Source organism: Caretta caretta, chromosome 13 (assembly GCF_965140235.1).
Source record: "Caretta caretta isolate rCarCar2 chromosome 13, rCarCar1.hap1, whole genome shotgun sequence".
Classification (NCBI taxonomy): domain Eukaryota; kingdom Metazoa; phylum Chordata; order Testudines; family Cheloniidae; genus Caretta; species Caretta caretta.
The window spans coordinates 16,999,063-17,017,257 of NC_134218.1; the positions used below are offsets into that span (position 1 = coordinate 16,999,063).

Below are 18,195 nucleotides of genomic sequence, written 5' to 3' on the forward strand. Positions count from 1 at the left end.
AATTGGCAAGCAAAGAAAAGATCTTCATGTGGAGAGGAGGCCCAGTAGCGTGCGGGTAAGTGATAGTCGTGCCTAGGGATGTGCCAAGCAGGGATGGGCCAACTGCTTTGAACGAAAACCAGAAACTGGCCCTAATCTCAGCCCGCAGCAGCGAGGGACACTTCATTCACCCTGTTGAAGAGTTTCCCCATTAGGATTCTTTGAAAGTCCCGTGGGAGGCAGAACGGTGGGTTGGAGCGCCCGAGGGAGGGGGGATCCAGTTCCCAATTTGCATCCTTGACTAATGCAGAATCCCAAATAACCTGGAGGGCAGGGGGCTGGAATGGTTAGAGCGGGGGAAGGGGGGCTGGGCGTCAAGACTCCAGGGGTCTATTGCCAGCTCTGCCAAGGCTCACGTCAGCGCTCCGTGCCTCAGTTTCCCCCTCTCCAATAGCACGTTTGCGGTGGGGGCGGAGGGTGGTAAAGTGCTGCGGGAGCCTGGGCGGGAAGGTGCTACCCGAGGCACCACCCCTTCTTCCTGGCTCCGTGCCTGGGGTGCTCAGGCAGAGAGCTGCCTTTCCCGGCGAGAGGAGGGGCCACCCACAAAGCCCCGCTGCCTGCAGAGGGACAGAGTCCAGCCCCTCAGCCCCACGCTGCCCAGCTCCGGGGCCGCTCCGCGCTGCGCCCCCTTCCCCAGCCCCTGCCTGCGGCTCCCCGGGCGGGCGGCGGAGGGACAGCGGCTGGGCTCGCACACCGCGCGGGAGCCGGCGGCGGCTGCGGGCGCTGTCCGCGGGCTGCGGGTGCTGATGGCCCTGGCCGCGGGGAAGGGGCTCAGCGGGGCCCCGTGAGCCCGCGCGGACCCCGCGCCCCAATTCAGCCGCTGCCATGGGCGCCGCCGGAGCGGGCAAAAGTTTGGCGCTGGGGAGGACGGGGCTGCCCGGCGGAGGGGCAGGGCGAGGCGCGGAGTAGCCCACGCGGGAAAGGTAAGGGGGGCCCCAGGCTGGCGCGGCGGCTGTGGGATACACCTTCCCCCCAGCGGGGCTGCGGCGGTGGGGGGGCGCGTCTGAGACACCCCCAAGTCGGGACTGTGCGCATGAGATTCCCCTCCCCCAGCTGGGGCTGTGTGTGTGTGAGGGAGAGACCCCCCCAACTGGGGCTGGGCGGTGTGTGTGTGTCAGAGGAAACCCCCGCCAAGGAGAGACTGTGTGTGTGTCATAGACCCCCCCCTCCCCCGACTGGGGCTGTGCGTGAGACCCCTTTCCCCCAGATGGGGCTGTGTGTGTGAGAGAGAGAGACCCCCCAACTGGGGCTGGGCGGTGTGTGTGTGTCAGAGGAAACCCCCGCCAAGGAGAGACTGTGTGTGTGTCATAGACCCCCCCCTCCCCCGACTGGGGCTGTGCGAGAGACCCCTTTCCCCCGGATGGGGCTGTGTGTGTGAGAGAGAGAGACCCCCCAACTGGGGCTGGGCGGTGTGTGTGTGTCAGAGGAAACCCCCGCCAAGGAGAGACTGTGTGTGTGTGTCATAGACCCCCCCCTCCCCCGACTGGGGCTGTGCGAGAGACCCCTTTCCCCCAGATGGGGCTGTGTGTGTGTGAGAGAGAGAGAGACCCCCCAACTGGGGCTGTGTGTGGTGTGTCAGAGACCCCCCCCCTCCCCGTAGAGGTTCTGTGCGTGTGTCATAGATTCCCCCGTCTGGGACTGTGCGTAAGACCCCTTTCCCCCAGCTGCGGCTGGGTGTGTTTGGGTGTGTCAGGGACACCTCCCCACCCCAAACTGGGGCTGCGTGTGTGAGAGAAAGAAAGCGAGCACCCAACCCCCCCTCCCCCCCGCCAACCTGGGGCTTCCCCTGTGGCCTCATGTTCCCCAGAGCATCTTTTGTTGTGGGAGTGAGCGCGAGCGAGTGCCCGAGCAGGGACATGGGTGGGTGCGTCCCCCCGAGGGCAGGAGCTGCAGGGGTCTTAGAGCTCTGACTGCACCAGATGGAGACAAGACTTGACTTATCCCTAGGGGGTGGGGAAGAGGGGTAACCCCACTTTAGGAGATGTTAAGCTATGTAACAATTGATTTGTTGGTGGGGGGGTGTGTGAAATCCTTTCTCTCCACCACCCCGGTTCCCTGCTCTAAATGTCCAATAACCTTCCAGCCAGGGGGCTATTTTTCCCCATCTGGGTGCAGTTCTGTGGTTTGTTAAGGATGTCGGCGGACTTCCTAGCTGTACAGCCCGGTGCTGTGGCTTGGCTTTCCCCGTTTACTAGGAACCTCGCAAATCAATCCTTCCTGTTCACTACTGAAAGATAAACTGGAGCTCAGTAGGGTCTCACCTGCAGCAGGTCCCCTTACCCCTGCAGGAAAGACTCTGGACTTGTGGCAGATTGGAAGGGCGGGGGAAAGCAGCTGTGAAAGGCTAAGACTAGTGAGGAAGAGATCAGACCCTACAGTATACAACGAAACATAGGGTCTTTCGAAACAGACCAAGGGGTGCAGCAGATCAGCTGTGAATTCCAACTCACGGTCTGTTTCCTACCGGACACCCTGACGCTGGATCTGGGCACGGGGTGCTGCCCTCTCTCTTTATCCCATGTGCCAGCGTTTTGTTCCCTCTGTGAGCGCAAGAAAAGAGTCTGGAGCACGGAACCTCTGGGCTTCCTACGAATGCACCTGCAGCAACGGCTGCTTGGAAAACTCTATCTCTGAAATCTGATTAACTCGAGGGAAAGGAGCTTTCACAGACCTTCTCTTCCCAGAACTGGGCTGAGCAATGGAGCGTAAATCGAATTCAACAGCTGCTTTGCAAGTCCAAAGAGTAGGTGGCTAAGCAGTTTTATTTTAAAAGGAGCAGTTCTGTGGTCAGGTAGGAAGGGGTAAGGGACTCTACTCCCCACTCCCCAAAGGAGGTAAAGAATATTTAGGGTTACTCAACTATAGTTCTGTTCTGTTCAATATCTTCATTAATGATTTGGATAATGGCATAGACTTTGCAGATGATACCAAACTGGGAGGGGGTTGCAAGTGCTTTGGAGGATAGGATTAAATTTAAAATGATCTGGACAAACTGGAGAAATGGTCTGAAGTAAACAGGATCAAATTCAATAAGGACAAATGCAGAGTACGCCACTTAAGAAGGAACAATCAGTTGCACGCATACAAAACAGGAAATGGCTGCCTAGGAAGGAGTACTGCTGAAAGGAATCTGGGGGGGGGGGGTGTCCTAGTGGATCACAAGCTAAATATGAGTCAACAGTGTGAAACTATTGCAAAAAAATCAAACATCATTCTGGGATGTATTAGCAGGAGTGTTGTAAGCAAGACACAAGAAATAATTTTTCTGCTCTACTCTGCACTGATTAGGCCTCAGCTGGAGTATTGTGTCCAGTTCTGGGCACCACATTTCAGGAAAGATGTGGAGAAATTAGAGAAAGTCCAGAGAAGAGCAACAAAAATGATTAAAGGTCTAGAAAACATTACCTATGTGGAAAGATTGGAAAAAATTGGGTTTGTTTAGTCTGGAGAAAAGAAGACTGAGGGGGGACATGATCACAGTTTTCAAGTACATAAAAGGTTGTTACAAGGAGGAGGGAGAAAAATTGTTCTCTTTAACATCTGAGGATAGGACAAGAAGCAATGGGCTTAAATTGCAGCAAGGGTGGTTTAGGTGGACATTAGGGAAAAATTCCTGTCAGAATAGTTAAACACTGGAATAAATTGCCTAGAGAGGTTGTGGGATCTCTATCCTTGGAGATTTTTAAGAGCAGGTTAGACAAATACCTGTCAGGGATGGTCTAAATAGTCCTGCAGCCTGGCTCAAGTGCATGGGACTGGACTAGAAGACCTCTCTAGATCCCTTCCAATCCTGTGATTCTATGAAATGATTTGCCTAGCACTAAATAAAAAGGTGTTTCCAATTATGTTAACGAAGCTACAGAAGGGCTGCATTCTGTGAGCCAGATTCACTGGAGCTGGCTCAGGGAAGTATAAATGCACCTCCCTATTCCAGTGAAGGTTCTTGCTCTTACTCTAAGGGAGGCAGGTGATGTTTCCTACTGTGGGAAGGAGCTTTACTGAGAGCTGCATAGGAGTGCTGCCTGTTGATACCTTGAATCAGTGCACTCCCTGAATATCCTACCCACTCCCCTTTCTACACTGATGCATACCTTCATCCCCATCATAGAAGAAGGGAGAGTGCAGGCATCTGGCACATCTGCAACCTCCTCCCCTACTAGATTCTCTTTCACCTACATCAGATTTCACTGAGGGTGAATTTGGCCCATGTTCCCACAGCATGACCCATGGCTGCACCATTCTGCAGTCTCCTAAGGCAGTGCCTTGGAAATACATTAACAGCACCCCAGTTCTTCTCATGGAACTTCACCGTTAGTCCCCTTATAGCACAATACCAGTCCAATTTGCTTTCCTATAGCAATACACAGCCCAGATCTTATTATTTCCATGGGATTCACCACCAGAAGTTCTTCAAGCAGTTTGGCCTCTCTGCTAGCTGCTGTAAGGTCCATAAAGTTGCTAGGTCCTCAAAGGCTGCTTTTGGCAGGAAGTAACTAGATTGAGCTGTGCTAGTTGAAGGCCACAGACAGGCCCAAATGTTCAGAACTGTGCATGCTTAATTGCACAAACAAAACTGAATGTATATTTGCATACACAAGGGCTGTAACTTAACAAGCAGCCAATTAGACATCAAACTTTCCCATTGTGTGTGCATTTACTTCAGTGCATACACAGGCAAGTCACATATGCAAATACATACATCTAAATATATGACTTTGGGAGGTTCCTTGCATTTTCTATCTGTTATGCTTTTGAGAAAATAGAAGAGTCACTTTCTCATGAAATTCCAAAGAGGAATTTAAAGTTGATTAATAAAACATAGTAGGGGGGAAAATAAACCATTACCTTACGTTTCCAGCATTAGCACAGTCAGACTGTGGATCTTATAACTTGGGGGTCTAATAAGTTTAGCCTTAGCATCAATTAAAATGCTTAGATGCAAAAGGAAGTGAGGGGTGAACTCCTAAGGACATTCATCATACAAAGTACAGTGAGATTGGGTTGTCATTAGCTGTGAAATTAAATACTGTGAAGTAGCTTTTTCATTCTGACAATTCTGAAAACACCTTAAAAAGCAGTGTTTTCATTTCAGTTCTCATGCTCCTTTCTGTGCATTCAAGTCAGAAGGAGAGCCCAGCTGGGTGCCATTGTGCTGTAAGAGAGCTCCTGCAATTTGGAAATTCATTAAAGGTGATGTGAAGAGGTGGGAAAACTTAGGGTATGTCTACACTATGAAATTAGGTCGAATTTATAGAAGTCGTTTTTTTAGAAATCGTTTTTATATATTCGATTGTGTATGTCCCCACAGAAAATGCTCTAAGTGCATTAAGTGCATTAACTCGGCGGAGTGCTTCCACCTTACCGAGGCAAGCGTCGACTTCCAGAGTGTTGCACTGTGGGTAGCTATCCCACAATTCTCGCAGTCTCCACTGCCCATTGGAATTCTGGGTTGAGATCCTAGTGCCTGATGGGGTAAAAAACATTGTCGCAGGTGGTTCTGGGTACATGTAATCAGGCCCTCCCTCCCTCCCGCTGTGAAAGCAACGGCAGACAATCGTTTCGCGCCTTTTTTCCTGAGTTACTTGTGTAGACGCCATACCACGGCAAGCATGGAACCCGCTCAGCTCACGGTCACCGTATGTCTCCTGGGTGCTGGCAGACGCGGTACTGCATTGCTACACAGCAGCAGCAACCCATTGCCTTGTGGCAGCAGACGGTGCAATTGGACTGGTAGCCATCATCGTCATGTCCGAGGTGCTCCTGGTCGCCTCTGTGAGGTCGATCAGGAGTGCCTGGGCAGACATGGGCGCAGGGACTAAATTTGGAGTGACTCAACCAGGTCATTCTCTTTAGTCCTGCAGTCAGTCCTATTGAACCATCTTATGGTGAGCAGGCATGAGATGTGGATGGCTTGCAGTCCTGCGCCCTCTGCTGCCAGCCAAAGATGTAAAAGATAGAGGGAGTGGATCAAAACAAGAAATAGACAAGAAATAGACTAGATTTGTTTTGTACTCATTTGCTTCCCCCCTCCCCCTGTCTAGGGGACTCATTCCTCTAGGTCACACTGCAGTCACTCACAGAGAAGGTGCAGCGAGGTAAATCTAGCCATGTATCAATCAGAGGCCAGACAAACCTGCTTGTTCCAATAAGAACAATTATTTAGGTGCACCATTTCTTATTGGAACCCTCCGTGAAGTCCTGCCTGAAATACTCCTTGATGTAAAGCCACCCCCTTTGTTGATTTGAATTCCCTGTAAGCCAACCCTGTAAGCCATGTTGTCAGTTGCCCCTCCCTCTGTCAGAGCAATGGCAGACAATCGTTCCGCGCCTTTTTTCTGTGCGGACGCCATACCACGGCAAGCATGGAGCCCGCTCGGCTCACTTTGGCAATTAGGAGCACATTAAACACTACACGTATTATCCAGCAGTATATGCAGCACCAGAACCTGGCAAAGCGATGCCGAAAGAGTAGGTGACGTCAGCGCGGTGACGTGAGTGATGAGGACATGGACACAGACTTCTCTGAAAGCATGGGCCCTGCCAATGCAGGCATCATGGTGCTTATGGGGCAGGTTCATGCGGTGGAACGCTGATTCTGGGCTCGGGAAACAAGCACAGACTGTGGGACCGCATAGTATTGCAGGTCTGGGACGATTCCCAGTGGCTGCGAAACTTTCGCATGCGTAAGGGCACTTTCATGGAACTTTGTGACTTGCTTTCCCCTGCCCTGACATGCATGAATACCCAGATGAGAGCAGCCCCCACAGTTGAGAAGCGAGTGGCAATAGCCCTGTGGAAGCTTGCAATGCCAGACAGCTACCGGTCAGTTGGGAATCAATTTGAGTGGGCAAATCTACTGTGGGGGCTGCTGTGATGCAAGTAGCCCACACAATCAAAGATCTGCTGATATCAAGGGTAGTGACCCTGGGAAATATGCAGGTCATAATGGATGGCTTTGCTGCAATGGGATTCCCTAACTGTGGTGGGGCCATAGACGGAACCCATATCCCTATCTTGGCACCAGAGCACCAAGCTGGTGAGTACATAAACTGCAAGGGGTACTTTTCAATAGTGCTGCAAGCTCTGGTGGATCACAAGGGACGTTTCACCAACATCAACGTGGGATGGCCGGGAAAGGTACATAACGCTCGCATCTTCAGGAACTCTGGTCTGTTTCAAAAGCTGCAGGAAGGGACTTTATTCCCAGACCAGAAAATAACCGTTGGGGATGTTGAAATGCCTATAGTTATCCTTGGGGACCCAGCCTACCCCTTAATGCCATGGTTCATGAAGCCATGCACAGGCAGCCTGGACAGTAGTCAGGAGCTGTTCAGCTACAGGCTGAGCAAGTGCAGAATGGTGGTAGAATGTGCATTTGGACGTTTAAAAGCACGCCGGCGCAGTTTATTGACTCGGTTAGACCTCAGCGAAACCAATATTCCCACTGTTATTACTGCTTGCTGTGTGCTCCACAATATCTGTGAGAGTAAGGGGGAGACATTTATGGCGGGGTGGGAGGTTGAGGCAAATCGCCTGGCCACTGGTTATGCGCAGCCAGACACCAGGGCGGTTAGAAGAGCACAGGAGGGCTCTCCTCATACAGCGATCAGATCCCGTACCTCCCGTTCAGTCCATGCTGGAGCTCTTTTGCGATTCTGGGACTCCATCATGCTCACCTCTGCTGATGAGCTCTGCATGGTCACCTGCAGCTTGCCACGCTGGCCAAACAGGAAATTGAAATTCAAAAGTTCGCGGGCCTTTTCCTGTCTACCTGGCCGGTCCATCTGAGTTGAGAGTGCTGTCCAGAGCGGTCACAATGGAGCACTCTGGGATAGCTCCCGGAGGCCAATACCGTCTAATTGTGTCCACAGTATCCCAAATTCGACCCGGCAAGGCCGATTTAAGCGCTAATCCACTTGTCAGGGGTGGAGTAAGGAAATCGATTTTAAGAGCCCTTTAAGTCGAAAAAAAGGGCTTCATGGTGTGGACGGTGCAGGTTTACATCGATTTAATGCTACTAAATTCGACCTAAACTCCTAGTGTAGACCAGGGCTTAGCCTTATGCCCTTCTCTGCTTCTTTGTGATAGAAAAGGTTAATCCCAGAGGTTTTTCCATTTTTTTTTCTGCTTGCTTTTTACATTAAAAAGCACCTGTCTAGGCTGACAGACTATAATGACTCAAGCACTAGTGAACTGGTGACATCACAAGATCCAAGAGAGTAATAGCTGTACTATTAAGTGTCTTTTGAAGAGGCTGCTTAAAGCGGTTTTTTTTAATAACATTTTTAATACTACTTATCATTAATTGATAATTAACATTTTTGGCTAAAGGAAGCCTTTGTTAAAGATCCAGAATCCTCACCCCTTCAATTAAGGTACTAGAGCAATAAACCACTGAGATCTCCCAGTGGTTCTCCAGCAAAACGAAGGAACACCAGACCTGCTAATTTTTTTAAGGCAAGAAAACAAATAGTATTTTAAAAGCCTCTCTTTCTCCATCATAAAGAAATACAAACCCAATTTGTTTCAGTTCTTTGCAGTCATGGCACAGGAGGGAAGGGATTTGAGGGCAGCATATGAGGGCTGCATGGGGCAGATGGAAGAGGCTTGGGAAACATTTCCCTTCCTCATTGGAGAGGATTTTGTGTGTTCATTGCCACAATTCCATTGCAACAAGACTGGCTTCTTCAGTGGAAACTCAGATAAATGAGCCAACTGCACACACTCAATAAAAGGATAAAATTCAGGTGGAGTTGAATCTCTGAGTGAAGAAAACTTGGTGCAAAAACAATTGCTGCATTCGCAGGTAGCTCAGATCTCAAAGTCAATACCTTGTCTATGTCAAAAATGAAATTTCATTTTTAAAAGAGACCCAGAAACCCTGGTTAAATACAATGAGCCAGATTCTCTCCTGTTATGCTGGTGCAGCCCCAATCACCTCCCTGGGGGTTTCATTGGCATAACTCAGATTATTTGTCTCTGTCATCCAACAAGCTTCATTTACTAACACATTTACACGCTCCAGCAAAAGGGGTGGGGGGAAAGCTATGAAGGTTTTTTTGTTTACTCTCCTTAAACAAAACAAAAAACAGACACCGCAAGCCAGGTCCTTGAACGCACTAGGATGTAACTGGCCAAAAGAGCAGCAACTACACAGGAGGGTTGTAGCAGGAAAGGGGTGTGGCTGAGGTTTATGTGGGACCCTTGGGGCAATTGGCAGCCAGAAAAAAAAAATCCTACAGCAGTTTTCAGGCTGCTTTTAGTTATGCGGGAAGCCTGGTACAGCCCAGAACAACCCAGGATTGTGGGTGCATAAATGTGATTTAAAGCCACCTTTGCACTCAATTTCTTGATCTATCCTGGGTGCTCCTTGGCTGGAACTCATGCTGTGGACGTGGATTAAATAGCCCCATCTATTCAAATCTCACTATCACTCACAATTTACAGGAGGAAAAAAGTCTCTCAAGCTGTAAATCTGCAGATCACACCCATCTGACCTGGAAATTAACAAGAGGAAGCTTGCTGGATTTCTAGTTTCCATCAGTCTTACAGAGGACACAGCGAGGGGACTGTCATTCTCACTATAAATCAATGCAGAAAAACCTGTGAGAAAGGTAAGGGGCACTTAGCATGATATACATGTGGAAGGAGTGAGGAGTGGATTGATTCTCTTGGTTATTTAGCACATGCTAAGAACAAGTAGGCAGTTTCATGGAGTTAACATTGGTTGCGTTAATTTCCTGTGCAGATCTCATTCTTCTTTTAATCCGAAAACACAGCACATAGTGACTTTTTGCATTCTGTTCCTTAGGATGTACTCAGTGTATATAGGTAATTATGCTAAGTGAACAATTACCTAAGGAGGGTCAGGGAGTTTCCACTCTGCCCAGAACAACTCTGAAACCTGGTTGGAGGCCTCACAGACTTATAATAACCCTCTCCTGGATGTATTCTGCTGTTGAGGAAACACCTGTGACAGATACATTTTCCACTGCATTACAAGTAGTTAGGAAAGCTTCAGAAGAACAGGGAGGGGGAACAGAATAAATCTAACACTTGCGAATTACAAATGCTTTAAAAACCAACAGTCATGCAAATGAGTATATTCAAACAAAGATGCACTGGATTATCAGTAGGAACTATTATATTCCCAAAATAATAACTGCAGAACAAACAGTAACACTCATTAAACAAGACAATACAAGAGAAGCAGGATGATATTAGCTATTAGTCCATGTAAGGGTAAAGCACATACTAATAAGGCAGTATTTTTCTTTAAGTAGAACTTATGGTATTTGGTGTTGCTTCTTTGACACTAGCTCTATGTTCTTCACAACAGAAGACCTCCAGGATGCAAATTTTAATTGATTTTCTTCTTTCATATTTTTACTGCCAGTTTATTAACACAGAATGAAATTTTAAGCCTCAGTGTCAAAAGTGCACTCTTCTAAGTGCACATCAGAAACCCTTTGTGGTTGCATACCTAATTTGTACATGCAATTGTCCTCACAAATTGGGGTATTTTTTTATGTGCAGAGAGGCAATTATGTGCATGACTGAGCAAATTAACATGACTATACATGCACATGTCTTTTTCCACGCATAACTGTAGTATACATGCACGTGTAAAAGAGAGACTCACCAGCCAGCACACCACCTTGTTGCTGGGCATGGTGTAACATGTTCTCCTTTGGCACACCCCTCTGATAGCCACTCCAGCCCTGCAGTAGTTGGACTTTTCCCCTGACTCAGCCCTCCAAGCAGGTCACTTATAATCCCCCCATTCTGGGATAACACTGTCCAAACTAAAAGGAACAAATAAATTCTTCCATGCTTTCTTTGCCCCATCCTTGGCAAACTCTCCACCATCATCAGGCTCTACAGTTCCCCCTCCTCCTTCAGGAGGTTGCCTCCCTAGGCTGTCTCCCTGGAGGCCTGGCACTTCCTGAGCTGCTGGCCATAAGGACTTCTTCCCTGGAGACTCTTCCCCTAATCGGGATCAACTCCAGTTTGCAGCCCAAAGCATCTGCTTGTAGGTTAGCCTTCTCTCTGTCTTACTTCAGGCATCTCCTACAGCTCTCTCCCAAACCCCAGGAGGATTAGCTTTGTCAATCTTTTGTGCAAATACTCTCACCTTCTCAGCAGGGTCCAACATTACCCAAGGCTACCTGATCAGGATCAGCTGGGAGAATAGTTGATCTTCACAGGTAAGGCTGAACCTGACTCCCCTTAAAGGATCAGTCTGCCTGTGACAATACGGTTTTGAAAATCAACAGCTAAAGTGTAGAAGCTGCATTGGAGGATTTTAGCAGGGGCTTAAATTTTCCCTGTGAAATGCAGAAGATCTTACTATAATTCAGATGATCTGGCCTGGCCTCTTAATTTTTCACACTTTCTTCTGTAAACACAGTTGATTTCACCTACAGAAGTGAGCATGAACCTCTTCTGTGCACACAGGAAGCCATGTGTGCCTTCAAACTGGCCAACCAGCTAAGAGTTTTACTTGATTCACAAACTAATTATTATTTTTATTAGTAGTAGTACAGTAGTGTCTAGGAGCCCCAGTCATGGACCAGAACCTCATTGTGCTAGGTGCCGGATAAACACAGAACAAAAAGATGTAGGGTTTGGGTGCATGAAATCAGAACCCAGCTTGACGCTGGACAAAAATTTGTTCCAATGCGTGACCAGAATGTGTGCACTAGCCACACCATCTCTTTGACTCTCAAGTTAGCCACCATCATTGTACTTAATAGATTTGCTATTCTGTAGGGAGGTGGCTCAGTCCAGCAGATACAGCACAGAGCTGGGAAGCAGAAGGCTAGTGTCTATATTGGGGTCTAGTCTTTTCTTTCCATTACTGCATAAAAACAGCCCCAATCACCTGTAAATATTTCTTTTTCTTTCACAACGAAAGCCTTGTTTCACAGAAGTTTGACATCATTGTCTGAGATGATCAGCTGTAGCTGGAGTTTGGCTGGAATAGAACAATTTGACTGGATAGCTTTTTTGTAGTGCAAAACCTGAACAAATATGCTCAGGTCATCATCCTGCTGTTCACACACGCCCTCACTGTATCTCATAATTGGACACATTATACTGTACAACCTCATTCATGAGGCTGGGACATTTCTAAATAGGATGTTCAGTTCTTATTTCTCATTATCAAACAAAGAGCAGGGAAGAAGACTAAAGGCGAATGAATGTGACAGGTTTTAAGAGGCTCTTCAGACTCAATAGGATGACTAGCAGGGGGTTGTGCTTAATTTAAGATCATATTCACACTTGTGCGGCCTAACCACTAATCAGGACTAAAGGACTCCTGAGGATCTGAGAGTTTGCCAGCAGCACAACAGTTTGGCTATGGCTGTTGTCAAAGGAGCTAATAACTGGCTTGTTGTTCCCTGTGATGAAGATGCCATGTGTTTGTCCTGCAGAACAAGGTGTTATACATAACAAGTGCAGTGGCCAAGTTTGCATGTCTCAGCTGCTGTATTGGTCTCTCTCCTGCTTTGTTCATTAACAGTCATTAGAACCTAAAACAGTATTCTGTGCAGATACAGCAGCTCAGTAGGGGATTTCAGTGGGAAATGCTTTTACTGAAATATGTGTTAACATTTTTTTTGCTTCTTTTATTGAGCTTTACAGTAGAGACCCAAATATCTATATTCAGCAGAGCTGTGCTCAGCACCTGACCTGGTGTGGGGTAGAAAGGCAGCTCCCCTATTCCAGCCTGGTGGGGATGAGGTGAGGGGGAAGGGGACCGGTTGCAGCCTAACTTACAGCAAAATAAAATCGTGCCCTTGTTGTGCCTCTGGGTCACACAGATCCTCTGAACTTGGGGCAGGGAAACAACTGGAAGGAGCTGGTTTTATTAATGTCACCCAGGGGTTCCTGCTGCATCCCTTATCTTTCTAGTTAGGGGAGCTCTTTGTTCCCTTGGCACTGTTGAAGGTGTTTCCAAGGGACAAATCCTGCCCCTTCCTCTCCCTGGATGCAGAGGTTCTCCCAGACACAGTGGAGCTGGTGTGGATCTGCTGCATGAAAGGGAGGAGGATGGAACCTGGAGTGCCCACATAGGGGCAAGGTGGGCTGGAGGAAGGCTAGAGGATTTGTCAGCTCCGTGTGCTCTGGTCTTCCACAGGGGCCCAGGAGCTGCTACCCTGAAGCGTGGGGTCAATGATTGCTTCCTTGGCATCGGAAAAGGGTTTGACCTGAAGCAAGGAGTAGATAAACACCCATTGCAATGGAGTAGTTTTCAGGTGGAAAGAAAGGTACCTTTCCCTATCCTGGCCCTGAGAGCCCTGCTTTCAGTGGGCACTGGGCAGACCTCCCTGTGTTATGGGATATTAGGCAAGCAACCGTCCTTTCCCCAAATATATCCCAGTGGGCACACTCCTCCTTCCACATCTCCTTTTGCCAAATCCTAGCCATCCTTTGGGAGTCAAAGATCCTTCCCAAGATCTCCCCTGCACCTGCTTGCCTTTAATGTTCTTTTCTCGATTTATGTCTGCTAAAGCTTTAATCCAGGGATTAAACATCTGCATCATCCCCAGGGTGCTGAGAGCTCCCAGGCAGACACAGACTATGCAGGTTTATTTGCATTTCCCAATAATGGACAAAGGCACCTTTCTCCATTGCTGACTGAACTGGGGCCCCTATTCCTTAGGTGTCTGTGTGTGTCTTGCCAGACAGCGAGATTCCAGTCTCCTGTGGCAATCTTAGCAGCATTCAAAACAATCTGATGAATATTTAGTGAAAAAAAACACAAAGAAAAGGAGATGAAACCTCCCTTTACCCAGATTTGCTGGTGACCTACCCTCATGTGAAATTTAATCCGTGTTCAAATCCAAATTGTCATCTGGATTGGCTACATTTAATCCTGCCTGAGAGTGGGGGAAGGAGGAGAGGACCTCTTGAAGTCCTTTCCTGTTCTATATTTGTATGGTTCTTTCTCAGTGCAAAATCAGCAAACTGCGGCCACTAGGAGCTGTGAGCAGCCGGAGCTGTAGATGCTCAGGTAAACAAAGTGTCTTGCAGCCTGCCAGGGCTTTACCCTGAACAAGCCACTAACCAAGTTTGAGAACCCCATGTATACAGAGACCTCAGCCTGCTTAGCACCATGGCAGATGCACCATTAAAACTCCTTTTAACCTTTTATTAAAGATACAGAAAAGAAGGAAAAATAGTCAAAGCATTTGAAATGTAAAATATTAAATAAAGTTTTCATTCTAACAACGTTCCTTGTTCCCTTTCCTTCAGTGGGAGAGAGTCCTTAGAAGGGAAACCCCGCTGTGTTTAATAGTCTCTTAGACAGTATCCACGATGGTAATAACTATCCTTCTGGGGAAAAGAGAAGAAGTTAGTTGAGGTGGGCTGGAGATGTTACTGCTGTTGTCATTAATGCCCAATCTTAGAAGGAAAAGCCCCCTTGTGTGACAGTCTCTTAGATGGTATCAGAGATAGCAATAACTGTCATCCCACATGGTGTTTGGGATTCAGCGGTAGCTGGTAGGGATGGTGATGTCATTTGGATCTCGCTGTCTCTGGCCCATTCTGGTCAGAACACCTCTCAGGATCAGGATGAAGACAACCCTTGGTGCTAGGAAATGGTGCGGGTGGCAGCCATAGTTGGTGAAGCCTGCTCCAGTTGCCTCCAGCTCTTCTTCTTTTTGTCCTTTCCCTACAAAACCTCTTTCTTTTATGGAACCAAAAGGGAGCGATGGGTGGAATAGCCCATCCCTTCATTATTTTGTTCACCAATTAGGCCTAATATCCAAGACACCAATTTTGGTTGATTAACTTCTGGCTCCACAGCTCCTGTTTTTAACGAGTATAATGTCAATATAGTCCTTGAATCAAGTCAGCTTGGCCTTTTTGTTTAGACTAATTCAATTATTCTGACTTCTTTTCATACCTTTTCCCATCACCATTTGTTTTTCTCAGATTGAGACTCATGAGTCACAAGTGTCTCTTTAATATGTCTCCTGCAGCTCTTTCCAAAACATGATATTAAAAACACTCTGTGTGATTTAATTATTAACCAATCTAAGTTATTAACCAATCTGGATGCTTTTACTATGTTAACCAATTGTAGTTGATAAAATAATACTTGGTCAGTCATTTTGCTGTGAGCATATATACACTAAATATTTCCTGTCATACTGATTAAATATGACTATATCATACTATAGTAAATGAAACAATGACTTCACACGACTGTGGCTCTTTTGAATAATGTTGATCACTAATTTGGCCCCTGAACCACTGAGGTCTGGTTATTGCTATTCTAGGTTATTGTAATGTTATAAACTTTTACATAATTTTGACAGTTGAGCTTACAATTTGGGTAAATTCGTAGGCCCAGTTGTCACAGCATAACTCACCCTAACTAACATGGCCAGCATTCGATCTAATTTCTCCAGGCAGCTCCCCCATTTTCATAGTACTTGAACATTAATCCAATGGGAGTAATTTGATCATGAAAGCATTTTTATTGGCTGGCTAAAGCATAACCTCCACCCTAATCTCCAGTCCAACCTAAAAAGCCTTTGAAATGTTCCCAGTTGACTCCCCTTTGTGATGACTGGTGGAGAAAGCTACCCGAATTATAAAAACCCTGTGACTTGTGTGCAAAACCAACCCAATGTCTTGAGAAAGTCATGAACCAGGCCAAACTGATTACAGTCCACAGTGAAGTGGTGTACAGGGACCAGTAAATCAGGGAATGACGATCTATTGGCAGGATCTATTGGCAGCTTAACACCAAATTAGTGCCTTAAAATAGATTTACACTCAAAGCCAATTTAGTTGCTACTTGAAGTAGTTAGGTTCATCTGTCTGAGTGCAGTTTTGGATGGGAGTCTGGCTTTTTTACCCATGTATAAATAACAATTTGTGGTTGCTCCATTTGTGCGATCTAATGTCATCAGTAATCCATGAAAAGAAATACTGTACCCCACAGAGCTATTAGCCCAACAGTTATCCTCTAGGTAGTCTTGTGTCTTAAATGAAATGCTGCAGATAAAAGCCTGTTAGCAATTTCATGGCATCCCAGTTAGCAGTGTAGTCTAGTGGACTAAGCACAGGACTGGCAGTCAGGAATTTGTAACCGTGAATTCCAGTCTGATATTGACTGCTTTTGTAGTCTTGGGCAAGTCACGCCACTGCTCTGTGGCTCAGTTTCCCCATCTGTAAAATGGAGGTAATACTACTTATCTTGCTTGCAGAATCGCAGAAGTTGAAGGTGGAATAGATCCAACCCATATCCCTGAGAGCAATGCATGATTGTTCCCTACAGTATATTTATATTTCTTTGTCTAGTCCAGCTTTAAAATTCTAAGCACTGGGGTTTCCACTCCTTCCCCTTGGAGACAATACCATGCTTGACACAACTCACTGTCAAGAAGTTTTTCCTGATATTCAGTTCACATTTCTCCTTTCTCAGTTCCAGCCCATTAGTCCAGGTTATACCCCCATGGGGCCTCCTAAATAATTCAAGATCCAAAAAGAGACAGGGAGCCAAATTTTTATCATTTTCACACCTGCTGTCACCTTACTGAGACATTTAAATCCTGCACGTGGAAACTCAGTTCAGCATTTAAATGTCCTTTCGACCAGAGCATTCAAACCCAGTGTCTGGATATTCTATTGCATCCCACATCTCTGAAAATAGGGCCCAGCTAATCAATGCAATGAAGAGACACAGAAAAGCTGTTGCCAGGTTGAATGAGCTGCAAGGATGAAGCTCTCCAGCACACTCTCACTTTCTCTCTCTTTGGAGATAGCTATTACTGTGTATTCAATATTCTCTCACATCACTGGGGGATGGACTAGTCATGCATCTAGGATAGCACTATCTGTCAAATGGATCTCATAAGTGATTTCTCAGTACACTGCTTAGGACCCGCTCTTCTGAGCTGCTCTGCCTGGGGGGAAAGGGGGGGGGGACACAACGACACCTGGGGGGGGGTGTACGTACACACACTGCTGGCTGTCCAGTTACCTCTAGTATGCACTAGTTCTGGGACAGCCTTTATAGGAGAACTCACCTAATACACCTTCAGCACATATCACCTCTGGCTTCATACTTCATCGCAGGGTGGGAGCTCCTCATTCCACCGACAGTTTGTGCTGGTGTCATTTGGCCTGCCCAGCACATGGGGAGCCCTCTCTTCACATTGTCTTCAGCTGAATTCCTTTTAGAACACCTGTGGTTCTATTATTCATTGGCATGGCTCCTATTTATTAGGGGCTCATATGGTACACATGTGGAGGGCAGAGAGCAAGGAACAGAAATAATGCAGGTATTAAATATCCCAGAAGCAGGCTAGCAGCCATTAAAACATAATTATCTCATTATTTTCTCCCCTTCCTCCCCTGTTTTTTTTTAAATAAGTAAAATATTTTTCCATTTATTTGTTATCAGCAGAGGGAGTGAATATTCTGAAAAGCGTCAAACGTTCCACTTTACTACCCCCTATTAACTTTCTAAGCACCTTGGAACCTTTGGTTCAGCTGCATGAAATAACATAATAATTAAATAAATAATTAGACCAATAAAACATGATGACTTAGGCATCCTAAGAAAGTGAACATAACTTTTTTTTAAAAATACACCCATATCAGCAAGCTTACTGTCTATCCTGCCAGGATTTTAAATGAGGAAGTACTTGGAATAAACAAACAAATTACCAACCAGAAACAGCCATGAAATGTGGGGACAGAAGGTGATTCAACAGTTCCTCAAAAACAGATGTGTCTGCCTCATCTTCTTTCTAGTGCCATTTCAGATATCACATGGCAATGGAAAATTAGAAAAGGTCCCGCTGGTGTGTGAATGGTTTCGGAAGTTTCACACCACATCATCAAATGAAGAACTGCGGCCAGATCCTCAGCAGGTATAAAATTGGTGTCACTCTATTGACTTCAGTAGCGCAATGCTGATTTACACCTGCTAAGGATCAGGCCCCTGGTGTATAGTGCAAGAAACAAGAAGACTTTTTTTAAAAAAAGTGTGGGCTCCAAGGATATAAAATAGACAATTCCTTTAATTAAACTCCTTTTGACTGTAAAATCAAAGTCCTGTTATGGAGCAGGAATCTCCATGAAGCAGTTTGTGCAATCATTTGGGTACAGAAATGGTTTAAAATAAAC

The 18,195-nt window shown here is 46.6% G+C and overlaps 1 protein-coding gene across 3 annotated transcripts in view; it reads left to right on the plus strand.

Annotated features, from left to right (window-relative positions):
- Positions 1-538: 538 nt before the first annotated feature.
- LOC125622396 (opsin-5-like) overlaps positions 539-18,195 on the plus strand; it is a 46,698-nt gene continuing 29,041 nt past the window's right edge. The window contains exons 1-3 of one of the 3 annotated variants that reach the window (XM_048820444.2): positions 539-962; positions 9,487-9,653; positions 13,184-13,313. The gene's annotated coding sequence lies outside the window, so the exon portion shown is untranslated. The remainder of the gene's footprint in view (positions 963-9,486; positions 9,654-13,183; positions 13,314-18,195) is intronic. The other 2 variants (XM_048820443.2, XM_048820445.2) reach the window with 2 other exon arrangements.